The 16,374-nt window shown below is 35.6% G+C and overlaps 1 protein-coding gene across 1 annotated transcript in view; it reads right to left on the bottom strand.

Moving 5' to 3' along the window:
* SGCZ (sarcoglycan zeta) overlaps positions 1–16,374 on the bottom strand; it is a 209,134-nt gene that overhangs the window by 138,505 nt on the left and 54,255 nt on the right. The window lies entirely within an intron of this gene.

Here is a 16,374-nt window from a genome sequence, read left to right as displayed (position 1 = left end):
CAGCCTGCTCCAGTGCTCTGTCACCTTCAAAGTAAAAAAGTTTTTCCTCATATTCAGATGGAACCTTCTATGTTTGAGCCTGTGCCCATCGCCCCTCATCCTATAATTGGGCACCACTGAAAGGGGTCTGGTCCCATCCTCTTGACACCCGCCCTTGAGAAGTTTATAAACATTGATGAGACTCCCTATCAGCTTTCTCTTCTCCAAGCTGAACAGACCCAGCTCTCTCAGTCTCTCCTCATAAGGCGCTCTAGACCCCTAATCATCTTCGTAGCCCGCCGCTGGACTCCCTCAATTCCTTGTCCTTCTTAAACTGGGAAGCCCAGAACTGGACGCAGCTCTCCAGATGTGGCCTCACCAGGGCAGGGTAGAGGGGTAGGAGAACCTCCTTCGACCTGCTGGTCACATTCTTCTTAATGCACCCCAGGATACCATCAGCCTTCTTGGCCACAAGGGCACATTGTTGACTCATGGTCAACCTGTTGTCAACCAGAACTCCCAAGTCCTTCTCTGCAGTGCTGCTTTTCAGCAGGTCCACCCCTAACCTGTACTGGTGCCTGGGGTTATTCCTCCTCAGGTGCAGGACCCTACACTTGCACTTGCTGAACAAGGGCATGTGCTGAACAGCAGAGCTTCAGTCCTGAAGGACCTTAGGAGATGCAAGAACAGTGGCAACAAACATCCCACAGTTTACACTGAGACATGCATAGTTATGCTTTTAGGAAGAAAAATCACATGTACAGGCTGGTAGACAACTAGCTGAGTACTAACCCTGATGAAAACCATTTGAGGGTTATAGCAGATCCCATGTTCGATACAAGACAACACCAGGCTCTCAGTGAGGCTAAAGAAAATTGTCCATGGTGTAGCAACAGGAAGGGGTACACCAGGAGACTGATGGAAATTTCTAGCTCCCTCTCCTTGGTCCTGATGCAGCCACATCTGGAATACATGGACAGTTCTCCATCCATCCTTACCCCAGCTTGGGAGTGATGTTTAAAACCAAAGAAAGTCTTGTGCAAGGCTGCTAAGATGGTCAAGATCCCAGAGCACAGGACTTACAAAATGATGTAGAGGGAGCCAGAGTTGTTTAGCCTGGTGAAGAGGTGGCTGAAGGGAGATATAACACAGATTTTAAGTACATGGAGGGCAGTTACAGAGATGTGGAGCCTCAATAATGACAATATAACAAAGATTCATCACCACAAATTGCAGCCTGCAAGCCTCAGGCTGAACATTAGGAAAATCTATTTTCCTAGGAGAGAAGGACGATGTGTGAGAATGATGCTGAAAAACACTGTAGAAGCTTCTTCCTTAGAGGCTGTCAGGATGCCAGTTGAACCTGCTTGGTGCTCACGACACTTCACACAGGGGGCTGGGATAGAGGACTTCCAGAGGTCCCTTCTACCAATACTCCTATGAGTCTTTATAACTAAAAAATTCCATTGGAACTATCTACTACAGAAGATGTATAAGTTTTTGAAAAGTATTTCTTCCTATAAGAAAATAATGTAGAAATTGTACAAAAAATTACTAAAGAAAGGAAAGCCTTGCATATAAAAAAATGGAGGTTGAAAAAGGAAATTATTTAATTTAGAAATGGCATGTATTAATAAGGTGGAAGATAGCAGGAAGATAAAACACAGCTAGAAGTAGAGTAGAAAGAAGTGAGTGCCAAAAATAGCTGTCTTATATTAAAATGAAAGTGAGTGGAAAAGTAAAATTAAACTTGAAACAAACAAACAAGTCTATCTACACAACTAATTTGTACAATTCCATGCCACAATTCAACATTAAATCCCTGTGAATCAAAGTAGAAGCCTATCATTAAGTAACAGATTTTTTTTTTTTTTTGGAGGGGGGGCGGGGGGCGGGCAGCAGGGCAGGGGGGAGAAAAACCATTCAGTAACAGACTTTTTGAAATACTTCCTGAGACCAGTACTGGCCACTGACAGTATGTAAGTCAAAGCAGTTCACTGGTGTACTTGGAGGAGGCTTTGAACAGTGGAAAGGCTCACACATGCAAAGACTCATTTGAAGCAGTTTCCACCTTTTAAAATGTTGACAGCTCTGAAATACCTACGTGACAAGTCCCTGGATCTTTCATTTTTTCCATAATAATAAATCACATGACAATACCACTTATTCTACTATGCCTTTTGAAGTGCAGCTGTTAGAGTTATGTGCTCTTAGGTCCAAACCAATATATTATTACTGCCAAGTACTATTTATAATTTCAGATGTTAAGTTCTTAGTGGTATTAATTATTTATAGGGCAAAGCCAACTCAACTACTAAAATGTAAAATAAGGGTACAAAGTCTCCTTTGATGTATATCCTTTGCAATTTAAAAGTATCATAAATCTTCCAGTTGGGTATCCTTCCATTTTAAACTCATCAAATTACATTAACTTATCAGAAATGCTTTGTGCTGTTCAGTTTAAGTAAGCCACCTATTCACTAGGTAATTCAATGTGCTTTGCATCAAGATTAGATATTTGCAATTTACAGAGAGAATTTCCTATAACTAACATTATAATCCTAGCTTGGAGTTCATTTTTCAGCAAATAGGAATAGCCACCAACTGTGGTAGAAGCTTTTGCAGTGAACGGTACACTATGCTTGCAAGTATAGTCAAGACCAAAAAGAAAAAAAAGTATTTTCTATCAAGATGACAAGGCATCAAAATTATTTTCATAGATGTAGGAAGGACATTGCTTTAATTAAAAATGATTGGTTTCATAAGCTATTTGACATTCCAAACCATGGCAGATAGAGACTGTAAAAAATGAAAATCAGTCTGGCTGGTACATTAGGCCAGGTGTCAGGTTAAAGTTTAAATAATTCTAGAGGATGTTCTCCTCTTTAAATAAGCAGAAGTATAATCAGGAAAAAATTCTATCTTGTAATTAACACTTACCTTTAGCCACAATTATAATATAGAATATCCTATTTTTAAAACAAGAAATACTAGAGAAAAAAGATCTCAATTAGATTCAAAGACTATAAAAATTATTCCATTATTATTTTATATTTTTATACATTATATATTATTACATTATATTTAAGTGTACACGATCATGATTTTTTTAAAGTTATCCTCTAAATGCCCTTTTATTTCCTGGTTAGAAATAACCACAGATTCAAAAATATGCAAACAGATGCTGAATCGGGCAAAAAAATTCACCCAAGCATCCTACAAAATCTAATGGTAGCACTGCATAATGTAACCCAGCACGTTTCATGGCAAGGAGGAAACAAATCAGGAAATAAATTAATCACGAACTGTCATTATAGGAAATAATGTTATTTCAGAGATTTAATTGGAAGCAGAAAACGTAGTGCAGGGCTCCAATCATACACTCATTTCATTGTGATGGCTTTACATTCCCCTTATATAACATGTCTGATTCTTCAGTATTAGGTGCTTTAAGGAGTCATGTTATGCAAAAGAGATGCTTAAATTATGTCATTTAACAGATGACAACAACAATGTACAGAGTTTGTAGCTATGATTTCAGCTGAAGAGTGGCATCAGCAGCTGGAATTTGGAGAAATTTACTCCTTTCTACCTGAAGGCAGAAGATGGTTTTCCCAGACTCACACTACAGCTTTTTTTTTTTTCCCCTCTTTCCTTTTTTAAATGGGGCCATGATTATGAGAAAATTGAGTCAATAAAAAACAATTACAGACAATAAAGGTTTTCACAATAAAGGATTTCAACACAGTACTGAGAGCTCTGGGAATTCAAATTGCTAATTTCTCAGCTAAAAACTAAAACTTTCAGGGATGGCATAGTCCGTATATTTTCAGAAGTATAGTTAGGCTTTTTCCTTGTCAAAAGATTTCACACCAGCCTTGCATAAAGACCTCTAAGGACATTCACTTTCTTGATGAGAAAGTTATCTCTGAGCCTTCAATAAGTGAGACCCTACATCTAAAGAACGAATAAGTGTCTCCCTTAATATGAGGAATAAATTGAGTTCCTTAAGTATTTCATTTTAAAACTAATTTTCAAATTGCTGCAGACATACACAGTTGTGCCTTAAAGTTCTTTTCAGCTTATTGTTCATCTTTGGGAAGAAAAATACAATAAATACCCCAGTATTGCCCTTAAGGCGTTAACTCTAAATTAAACTCAAAGTCAGTTATGTGCATCTGTGTAAGGGGTAAGGTTGGTTTTGGTTTTTTTTTTTATTATTATTATTTGTTTGGTTTTTATTTTGGGGTTTAGGAGGGTTGGGATGTTTGGGATTTGAATTGGGTTTTTTTTGTTTGTTTAAGTGTGTTCCACAACAGCACCCAATCTCTTGACTTGTTACATCAAGTTATTCATTATGATTTTTAACTCTTTTCTAAAAGCTTTTCTTCAAGATAACATTCCTCAACCTGGTGCACGGTCAATATTTTTTGTCCCTTGCCAAATAACTTTCATTTAAGTGTGGGGGTTTTGTTTGTTTTAACATGGCATTGATATGAATGTTTGACTTATGTCATGTTATAATGTATTGTTACCAATTTGTCATCCTCAGTAACTTTCACACATCCAATGTTTATGTTATGCCTCGTGCAGCTATTAGCTTTCAATAATAATCTCTGGCATCAACTCCAGCTCACTGATAAAAATATTTATTGTGAAATCACCTGAGAGATTACAACATCCATTTATGCTCCACAACTAAAAAGCCAGTTTTTGACCTTGTAAATGAATCTCTTACTGTTTCATTTTATATTGATTAAGAAAGGGTAGTATAAAATCATGTCAAAAGCCTTAAAATGCATTGATCACCATTACTACTTTATCAAACAGTATGTAATTTAATCAATAAAGGTTGTAAAACAGATGCATATATAGGTAAAATTTTGCCTTAAATACTAATTCCTATAGAGACACGATATTCTTAGAACCTGTGGTCAGAAGGAAGGTTAAGTCTGTGAACGCAGCAAAAATGCAACAAAGCTTTAAAGAGTATTCTTTTGCAGAAATGTAAGTGTCCAGGCATGCTGAGGTAGAGCCCTACATTCACATAGTCTGTTATTAATGCTATGTGCCTGGCCAGAGAATTACTGCAGTAATACCTTTGTAGTCTCTTTCGGGTTTTCCTTACAGCACCAGACCCGCCATGGATGTGGAGGAGAAGATCCCGTCCCCGAGTGCAAGGATGTTTAGGGTGACCCAAACAATAGAGAACATCAACTTCTCAACACATATCTGAGTATATGCATATCATAACTCTCACGTAAAATCAAAATAAAAGTCTCTCTGTCTGCTCTGAAGCTACTTTGAGAGACTAACGCAATATTTCCACTTTTGTTCTGTCTTCTCAAAAGGACAAATAAATGTTCAATAATATTTGCTAAAATTTTCATTACAGGAAAAAAAAAGATAAACAGGATTTTTAATTAAAAATTTTGCAGTGTTCTTCCAGTGCTTTGAGAAATTTACACACTGTAAAACACCAGATGAATTATTATATCACTGTAACTTGCCTGGAGCATGGAAAATTTGAACACTGATCACTTACAGCAGTTTCCAGTGTTGGGTTTTCTTGTTTGTTTGTTTTTAAATTGTTAACTGCCTATGTCAATTCATAACAAAACAAAGAAGCAAAACCACCCACCAGTGTGATATACATATATATCTCTATATATCTATATATGCACACATAAATTAGTATATCTAAAAAGTTGGATGGACATCAGGTGTTCCTACCTAATGGAAATGTGACATTTTGGAATGATGCCTTTTATGAAAAAAATTTAAGAGCTTTTAAAGGTTCCTCCCAACATTTTTGGCACTTTTTATTATTACTATAAGTGTTAGTTTTACTTTCTCATACCAAGGACTAAGGAGAAAGATTGCATCACTCTCAAATAGATGATATTTCTGCAAGTGAAAGGCTTATCAGTAACCTGTGATATGAGATACTCTGGAGGTTAGAATCATGTTCTGACATTATCTCACAGCCCAATAGATAAAAATAATATGACAGCTAAGCTAAAGATGTAATCTCTGTGCAGTCCAGTGATCTCCAATATTTCCACCTGAATAGCCTGTACAGTTTACTATAGGTGCAGAAAAGGGCTGAACACAAGGACTCCTCTGTTCACATCATTGGACTACGGCACATAGAGTGCAGTAGATTCAAAACAAACAGGAGATCCCACCCTTCCCTTGGAGGGGCAGAGAGGTGAGAGTTGTAGAAATTGCTTGGATTCTATTTTCCATCAATCCTCAGAAAATGTATACGTTAGAAGCAGACTAATGTGACCAGAGTAATTTGTTCCACTCGCCACTTCCTTCCAAAGTGCCCAGGAAGAATGTGGTCACTAGCAAGCATTGCAGGCTGGATGTACTATTCTGATCAATTTTTAATATGTTATAAGGTCAAAAAGCTTTGATCTGAAAAATTAAAACAAATGCAAACACAACCTAAAAGCTAGAAACATTTCTGAATGATAACATCAAAACTGACACATTCAGTTATGGGTACAACAGGCTTTTGTTTAAAAATATAGATTTATCAAAACAAAGTAAAAAAACCCAACAAACTCCAAAATTTCTGAAACTGCTCTGAAAAATCCAACCCAGAACAATAGGTTTAACATTATAATATTCTCATAAGAAATTTCAAGAACTGCTGTACTGAGTCAAACCCAAGGTCTGTCTGGTAGCACACCCTGTCCTGCCAGCTGTCTAATAATAATAAAATAGGACCAGTACAGATGATACTTTACCAGCTCTAAAGACTCTGAGGTGAGACTTTGATCACTCTGTTAATGATCTCTGGTGGATATATCTTTTATTAGTTGGTCTAGGCTTTCTTTTATCTATCTATACATTTACCCAGCTGCAATTTTCACAGTTTATTTCTTCTTCCATGTTTGAGAGCCATTCTACACACAAAGAAGTTGTTCCATGCTATGATCCAATATCTTAAGAAGCAATGAGAAGAGTTTCACAGCATATTTGCAGTTGTACCTGGATACAGATAGATGGATTAGGATAATAATGTTCTCCAGGTTTCCAGCACTTTCTTGATAAATTCCAAAACCATAATTTCTCATCTGACTAAGCACTGACCTCAAGTTTTCAGAAGTTCCAGATCGTATACTTGAAGAACACTACCTTCACTACACTAACAGTGACTGGAAAACAAAAGACCTTCCATTATAGAATAAAACTGGGTTGTTTTCATTCTTAACAAGAATAACTTCACTCAGAAAATGGAAGTAATATCTGGACTATCACTTTACGAGTTATTGTTAATTTCCAGTTGGTTAGACAATGCAAAACTTAAAGACAAACAAAGATGGTTTTGGATCTTTTCTATTTCTTTCATATATTAAAGAAACATTTAAAGCTCCAGAGAACTTACATACCTTCCATGTTTTTCCACACACATAGAGAGCTTAGGAATCTTTTTTTCCTTTATCTGATGTTGAAGAATTCAGCAAGGTAACTTGTCCTTCACACAATGAAGGAGCACATATAGGTTTGAAACCTTAAGCGTACCTATCTAATATACGCTGTCCTGTAAATAAACATTCTCACCCCATAAATACTGTGCTTAGTTTTCAAATATAAGAGGTCACGACATTGGGGACACGTCATAAAAACAGAAACAAAGTTGAATTACTTGAGGAATTAAAATAAATTGCACCTCAATACATGTGCTTATAATTACAAACCAAATTCATCCTATTCTATTTAAATTTTTCATTAAATAGATTATTAAATATAACTAAAAACTATGCTTTCCTTAGCAGGGGAAAGGTATCTGCAGAATATAGCTAAATTGTTTTTGCAAACAGTGGCAAAGAATGATAAACCTGTTTAGTAAAATACTTCAAAGGGAAAATATTTTCCATTCATGAGTTCACCTGATAATCTTCAGAAATACATTAGTCACTAGAACAGTGAAAGAGCCAGGAAAATAATCTCAATTCTTTTTCATAATTAAACTTTATAAAATTACATTTCGCAGCTATTCCAAAATTCAAAGGGAGTGAATTACGCAGGACACCAAGAGGAGGAGAAAGAAAAAAAAAGATACTGAGAAGCAAACACACATCAGTACTGAACTCTCTCTTTTCACAGTAGCCATATTTAATGTTACATTAAGTCTGATGAAGCTTGAAGACAACTAAATTAAAACCTACAGCACTCATTAAAGAAAGTATGGTATATTTTATTTCAACGTTCTATCTCTAAGTGAAAGATGGTTATGGAACATACCTTGTTACAAAGGTGTCTGTAAACTTTCAGAAAAAAAAGAAATGATGCTGAAATTATTTCTATAAAAAAGTAGGTCCCTATTAGTTTCTATGGATCATCTGCAAAGCCTGTTTCAGCTCAAATCGATCCACTATTACCCAACACACAGAGGCCTTGAGGACAGGCAGAGTCACAGTTCAGCATAAGCTTTGCTAACACAGTCCTTCAAGGACTGGGAAAATCAGGTTCTCACAGAAAATATATAAGTTGAGGCATCACAAAAGTTACTGGAAGAATTTTACTTTGCATGCAAGCAAGTTTTCATCACTACTCTCATATGATTTTGATGTTGGAAACCCACTTTAATTATTTGTTTATTATATATTGGTTACATTTCAAACAGTTTTACCCTACAGACGCTTATTTTCTGTAAACGTTATAAAATTTCTGCTATATTTGTGTCACTCCTTTGCTGGGACATTTTAAGTTCTGTCTCCCTCTGTTTAACGTGCTCACCTGCTTTCAAGTGAGCACCAACTCCTGGGCTGGCAAGACCAGTGATAGCTCGAAAAGTATTGCCATAGAACAAGCAACTTCACACATATTTAACTGAGAACTTACCATCTGCTTTCTATTTGTTTGGGTGGTTTTTTTCCCCTCCCAGTATCTAAACATTACTGTTAAAGAAAAGGAAGCCAGACCAATGGAACATGAAATATTGGTAACATGTAAAATGTTTGAGAAGTGAATGTTCTGTGTGCCTGTACTGCTACTCATCTGAGAGGAGGCACTTACACTCTGCAAACAAATCCTAAGCCCTGTGTCCAAGACAGAAGTTGAGGTTACTTAAACACTCAGTTTAAGGGTCTGAATAGAGGAAATGCACGTTTTTTTTTTTCCTCTCTCCCTCCAGGAGAACTGTGAATTTTATATGCATGTATATAAAAAAATGAAATCAAGTGCAACTTTGACAGGTGGTTATATACTATTGAGTGATGGTAACACTTAAAATAGGTTACCTCTTCTTTCTAATTATTTAAAATTGAATTATGTTGCTTCATTGATTTATTATTATTTCTAGGTTGCAACAGGTAGAGGAAATAATCTCAAAAAAATAGCTGACTACCACCTAATATCCTTGAACTCCTGGATGTCACAAGTAGAGACAAGTCTGTCAGATATAGTAACTGCTACCTTTGCCTTATCTTGGTTTCTTTCTCATCCTCCAACACAACACTAGAAAACACAATGGGAGCTTTGACCAAATGACAGTAACTATTTTCAAATTACCGTCAAAGAAAACATGAAAAAAAATAACTCCTAAATAGGAGAATAATTTGGCTGACCACTAGAGTGGTTAGGACAGCAGAGAGTGTAACAGCAGACAGCCATATAGTGGTACATTCTGAGCTACAGGAGATACGGTTCTGTTTAATGATCCTTGAGAGAATTTTCTTCTATGAATTTCTTGTAGTGTGGTGGTGTTGCTTGGTTGTTTGGGGTTTTTTTGTGTGTTTTGCTTTTCCCCATACCTGTATCTCACATGCCTTACTTATAAAGTAAAACATAAAATAAGAAGCCCCAAACAACCCCCAACAACCTAATGAAAAAAAACCACACAAGATATCTATCTACATTGTCAGCCAAAACAGACCACACTCCATGTTAGAGTTTATACAACTCATAGGCAGTTCTTGGCTTGGGAATCATGAAATCCATCCTCATCAGAACTTTATAACTTTGAAAAACATTCCTGGGGCTGTGTTCTCTATTGCACTGTGACCACTAACACAACTAAGGATTAGACTAATCCTTTTCTTGCCTCATCAGTTGTTATTTTACAGGAAGGAGATTACATCAAGCAGAAGTCTTTAAAAAGAAAGATTTTTAAGAATTAGCATCCCACTTGTGACTTTATGAAAATATTTTCTTTCAAACACAAAGTAGATAGTATAGTTTCATCATGCCTATGGATTATGAACGCACTGATTTATTTTTTGCTCTGCAGAGTAACCGTGTCTTCTGTGTAGACCTAAAAGTGTGGACCTCTGTCCTCTGAAAGGAGCACTGCAGTTAAACTACACATTCCACATAAACTATCATTGTATCAGTTTTTGCTGTTCTTTCTGAAATTATCTTTATTTCCCAAGCAAATATTTAGTATTTGTGCCTTTAAAAATAAATGAATATGTATGTTTTTAAATACTTATTAAAATACTTTGAGTAACAGTCTCAGTATTCTGAGAGTAGGAGAATATGTGTCTATGCACGGACTTTTGGAAACAGGTTATTTACATAAATTCTTCAAAACTAATTTTATTTTTTCCATGGCTGCAGTAATCTACTACATTTGATTTATGACTTGTGTTACAACAGTGTCTAACAGTTTACCTGGTAAAAATCCAACTGTACTTTGTTGTACAAAGAGAAGGTAAAAACAACTGCTATCTAAAACAAAGCTTGTAATGTAATAAATCATAGGCATTGAATAATGAATGTAACTGTAAGAAATGAGTAATGGAAAGATACAGAAGCATTAGTAGAAACTTGAATTTACATACATAGAAGAATGATTCATACTTAGATGTATTAAGTACATTAAATATTCAAATAAATAAACCTAATTACTAAACATTCTTTAATAACAATCCCGGAAGTTTCTATGCTATTTGGTATAGTTGTTTTCCATGCCCTGTAGCAGAAAGCAGGTGCTACCACAGGGAAGCAGATGAGACAGATAGTGAATTTGCAGTCCTTCTTCTACCCCTTCTTGCAGCCAGTGGAACTGTTATTTCTTTTTGGGAGAAAGTCTACACACACTTTGCTTGCTCTGCATAAGCATACGTAGACCTATAAAATTCACACTTAATACAGCAAGGAGATGTGCACAAGAGGGGAAGGAAGAGTAGAGCAAAACAGAATTATTCCCACCGTTGTAATTCACAGCTAACACAGCCTCTCTTCAGGAGGGGTTCTCTTAACTATTTCCGTCCACTGCAAGTCTCTTTTGTTTTAAGTGGTTTATTTATTTTTAACCTCTACATACTTGCCCTCGCAGAAGTGCACTGTCTTCCAAGATGATCAATTATAGTTGACACAGATTACTGTAGGCTACAGTTCCAGTCACTCATACATCCGTCCCTCCATCCTGGGAAGGGATCATGATTAACTTTAAATAATTTACTAAACCTTTTCCTATTCCATCCACCTTCTTTAATATTTATCACTTCAAACATCTTCTCACACATCCAAACTCCCCAGAGAAGTAGAGTTCTCTGAAACATTACTTTGACTTTTTCTCAGTGTCTCAGACACTTAATAATTAGTAAAGTCTCTACCAAGATTGATCACCTAGAGTCTAATTAAATACTCAGTGTGAACATTTCCTGATTACATTCAATTGCATTATGCAAAACTAACACCAAGCCCATACACCTATTCTTCACTTGAGCAATTTGTACCAGCAGTCCTCTCTTTTACAGCTTTGTTTCATCCCAGCTTCACTTTCCAAAGTTTGTTATAAAAAGATTACCATTTTTCATAATTCTAAATTTCATAATTTAAAATATTCAAATGCAATCCTTTTGCAGAATAAAATAACGAATAAGGGAGAACAATGGCTGCATATGAGAACACCTCCTTCTTCAAAATCAGTGAGCATTAAGAGGATCACTAGCAGATTTCTCTCTTATTCAGAGGGTCACCACACTGTCACCCCTCAGCTACTTGCAAAGCAGAGACTAGTATATAAACTGATATTACACACAGTTGAATTCATATAAAGAAAACAAATAAAAACAAAACAACACCACCCACTCATTTTTCTCTCTCTTCACAACACTACTGTCCATAGTGACCATAAAGCCATAGAAGTACCACTAAATCCAGAATTCAAGAATTTAAACTTTCTTCTTCTTTATTTCTAAAAGCCTAATAAAATCAAATTTCTTCTTCAGAAAGAATAAACCTTTGAAATTCAGAGATACTGCCCTAGTGAACTTTTCACAACAATGTCCATATTGAATCTGGAGATATGATGCTTTGAAAAAATGAAAGGTTACTGTAGAGAAAAAAATGACTTGGCAGTGCTAGGTTAATGGTTGGACTCTATGTAAAGGTCTTTTCCAACCAAATGGTTCTACAATTCTAAAATCAGGATGAAAAATAAAGGCTAGAAATCTCTTGGTTGCATTATTTTTTCCTTTTAGTGCTCAAGTTCAAGGAAATTTTACATTTTTACAAGGTAAGCAAGACCAAAATAAGGTTTAAAAAAGTCATACATTCTACATACAATAAAAATATACCACTATAATTGGCATTAAAAGGTTTGTTTAGACCTGAAACTTCAAAATAGCCAATTTGAATTTTTTATTCTGGAAATGTTCCCTGGTATTCTCACTTCTAAAGAAGATTGCTTTTCTGTCATTCAGCTGCACAGGAAAAAAAACCTCATTATTTTGATTAGGAATGTCTACTTACAAATTAATTTAAAAAGAAAAAGAAAATCAAAATAACCCAAAAGAACTACGAATTCAGAAATCATCTCAAGAAAAATACTCCTCCCCCAGAAACAAAGAAAAGGTATCCAGACACTGCTGTTCTTATCTGTATTTCTACTTTTAGATACAGTCTGTACAAGAGTAAACCCTGGTTGCTCAGATGACCTACCACTATGAAATTAACCTATATTTTAGTCTGTGAGAGAAAAGCTTGTAATTGTTCTTTCCTCCTTGAAAAGCAGCAGACGTAATCTGGTCTGCAGTTATTTATCACAGCTTATAAAGGAAAGCCACAGAATTATTGGGAAAAGGACAGAGGTAGCTTTTTTGGTTAATTTTATACAAATGAGATTATGTCAATATGTACTGTTTTAATGCAATGGAATTAATTCGTGTAGATGTTTCTCTTCTGATGACTTCTTTCTTCAACACCTTATTTAGGTTCTCGCTTTGGAGTTAGAGAAACTTATTTTATGACCTAGCGAGTAAGGAATTTCTTTCTCTAGAATCAGGCTGGCATTCTCCACCTTCACAACCATTCCTCCCAATTCAGTTCACTCCGCTGCTCCTAGAGCCACAGGACGCTTACACGTGTAGAAACAAACATCACCTCCAACTTAATTGTCACAAATCAAAAATTAATGCCTGAACACTGTCTAGTATCTAGATATCCGTACAGTGACAAGATGATCTTTCACACTTTGTAAACACTTTATCCAGTTTTGAATGAAAATAAAGTTTTGAAAGTTAAAAAAACCAAACCAACAAAACAACACAACAACATCAAAACCCCAAACAACAAAACCACACAACAACAACCAAAAAACCACCTCCAAACAAACAAAAAAAGATAAAAACCAAAGCAAGCAAAAAACCCCACCAAAGTCTTGCTGCTCTCAAGTCATCTATGCTTGAACCACAGTTCCACCACAGTAACACCAGCAGGGCTGTATAATACAGAGTTTAGGAGATGGATACATTTCACATCTTGATCAAAAGAAACACTCTAGTATAAATGCTCTATCAGCCAGAAGATAAATTCAGAGAATAACTAAGTAGCAGCTAAATGAATTACTGTTGTAGATGCCTATCAAAGCATCAAACAGTACCCTATATCAACACTTTCAAATGGGCCTTCACTGAATATCTTATAGTACAATAGAAATTTAATTTGAAAGGTTTTTTCAGTTTGGGAAACAGACAAGTTTCATAACAATGTTTCTTGTCTTTAAATGCAACCATACTAAAAACTTCCTCAATGATAATTTTGCAAAACAACTATAATATTGCAAACACAACAATAAAAATACTTGATTAGAAGTCATGTATAATGGTAACTTTACACTCAAAGCTCAACCATTACAGAAAGAAGTAAAAAGCAAAAAGAAACATCAAAGTCATCACGAGATTTATAGCACATTAAAACTAGCTATGTCTACAATGCTAATGGTTTCTGGTTTTTATATTACCTGAAGCAGTTTCATTCTTTTTAACTTGAAGTTGATTGTTCTTGCTTTTTTCTTTCACTATGTATCAGGTGAAATAGCCTTGGCTCATTTATGAAAGTTAGAAGTAGTAGTTTTATTGTTGTATTTATTACAGTAAAGCCATTTAGTTTTAAATAATTCACATACACTATTCATTTGAAAGACCAAAGAAAAGGCATCTAGATTTAAACAGGAGAGCAGGAGAAAGCAGGCAAAGAAGGGTAAGAAATCCAGCACACTTAGTGTCTGACATGTTGAACCACACGGTTTCAGATGGAAGACTGCTACTTTGAGAAAAACTGACAACTTCGCAAAAGTATTCCCAACCTGCAAGGGAAGGTCTGAAAGTGGGCACGAGTGATGCATTTTCATGGAAAGCTTCTTCTGACTTTAACCACTTGTACTGTAGGAAGAATTCATTTAGTATTAGACACCTCATACTCATTACCTTATTCCTACCAAACTATTATTTTTCAGTCTTACTGGAAGCACCTGGTACATGCTACTAGATGACCAGAACCTCCAGTACTTACACAGGATTGACAGGCAAAGAAACAAAGAAAAGCCTTCCCCCTACAGAACTAAACCTCATCTATAGCACTATTTTAATAGAGATCTGTGATTAAGGTTTTTCTAAAGCTTAATCAACATACATTAGCAAATCGAGATTTACTTTTGGCAATGCAGTTCAAGAAGAAGGAAAAATATCTGGGCAAACCATACACCTGTTAAAAATAGGGTTCTCTCTAACCAGAAAGATTCAGTATGCTTTAGTTACCACAGCTCAGAGTCATTATCTGTTATGGTACAAGAAACAGAGAGAGCAAAGAACAGGTCTGTTTGACCATACAGAAGTTATACAAAAAGTCTTTCGAAGAAACACATTCTAAAAGCCACACCACATCCCACTCTTTCGAAAAACTTTTTTAAAACACATGTTGTTTGGAAAGTGTAACAGGTTCAGGAGTTTGATAGGCACAGAATAGCAAAAACATTACAGCAAACTATTCTGAATGAAGGGTCATTGCATATCTGTCTGTGACTACAAAACCTGTATTTCAAGAAAGTACCATTAAAAAAACCTCTTAATATCAAGATGGTGAATTTTCCTAATTTGAATAACAGTACATACATAGCAGCGTCGTGAAGATGTTTCCAAGAATGCCTATAGAGGTTTCTGCACAAAATTTGATGCCTGTAAAGGAGAAACAAAACCTTGCAGCTACATTTATGCTTACTTAGTTCCCAAGGGCATTTTTAGGCCTCTCTAATTAAGGCAATGCTTTACTAGTGCTCCTGCAGTTGCAGGTAATTGGCAATCACTAACAGCAGGGTTCTGATGAGGATTTACTTTGCTAAAGTAGAAAAAAACACAACAAAAACCACCCAACACCCCAACCAAAAACATAAACCTGTTTTCTTCTTTTATTTCTCTAAGCCTAATTCCAAAAACAATGGTAATGAATTCCAATTTAGCTTAGATTCTACTAGGGCAGTTATTCTATCAGTCGGTTACATGAAAAATTCGAAGAACCTAGCTACCAAAATAGGGATTTCTCATAGCTGCAAAACACTGAATTTAAACAGCAAATGTTAAATTTTAAACAGCAGATTTATGTTGTTTTAGAAATACCGTTAATACAGAGATAGAGGAAAAAAAAAAGAGAAAATCACAGGAGACAATTCATTTTACTTGAAAATATAAAGACATATTAATTGTTACATATGAGATAATAAATGTTAGATATAATGTGATATTGCATAGTCCTTGCAAACATTAATTAACTGTTATATGAAGTCGGGACTGATCCCCACCAGCTAGGTTTCCCAGACCTCTCAGAGAAACAGTTCAAAGAAGAGAGCTACCAGCAGTAGATGAGGACCAAAACAAGGACGAATTGAGAGAACTCAACTCATACAAGTCAATAGGATCCAATGGGCTGAATCTGAGGGTGCTGAGAAAACAGGCTTTATATATACTTTATACAAAATATGTACACTATCAGATGGGCATCTACAACTATTACCTTTTAAACCATTCAGATGAATTAGGCAGATTATTGTCTTGCATCAAATAGAAGGCCAAGAATTAAATAAATATTTTTTGCAAGCCATTATCTATAAGCTGTTTGACAAAAGAATTTCTTGCAGCAGGTGAAAAAATAACCTAA

Source organism: Caloenas nicobarica, chromosome 4 (genome assembly GCF_036013445.1).
Source record: "Caloenas nicobarica isolate bCalNic1 chromosome 4, bCalNic1.hap1, whole genome shotgun sequence".
Classification (NCBI taxonomy): Eukaryota; Metazoa; Chordata; class Aves; order Columbiformes; family Columbidae; genus Caloenas; species Caloenas nicobarica.
The sequence above is the reverse complement of the archived record's forward strand: the minus strand, read 5'-3'. Positions and strand labels throughout refer to the sequence as shown.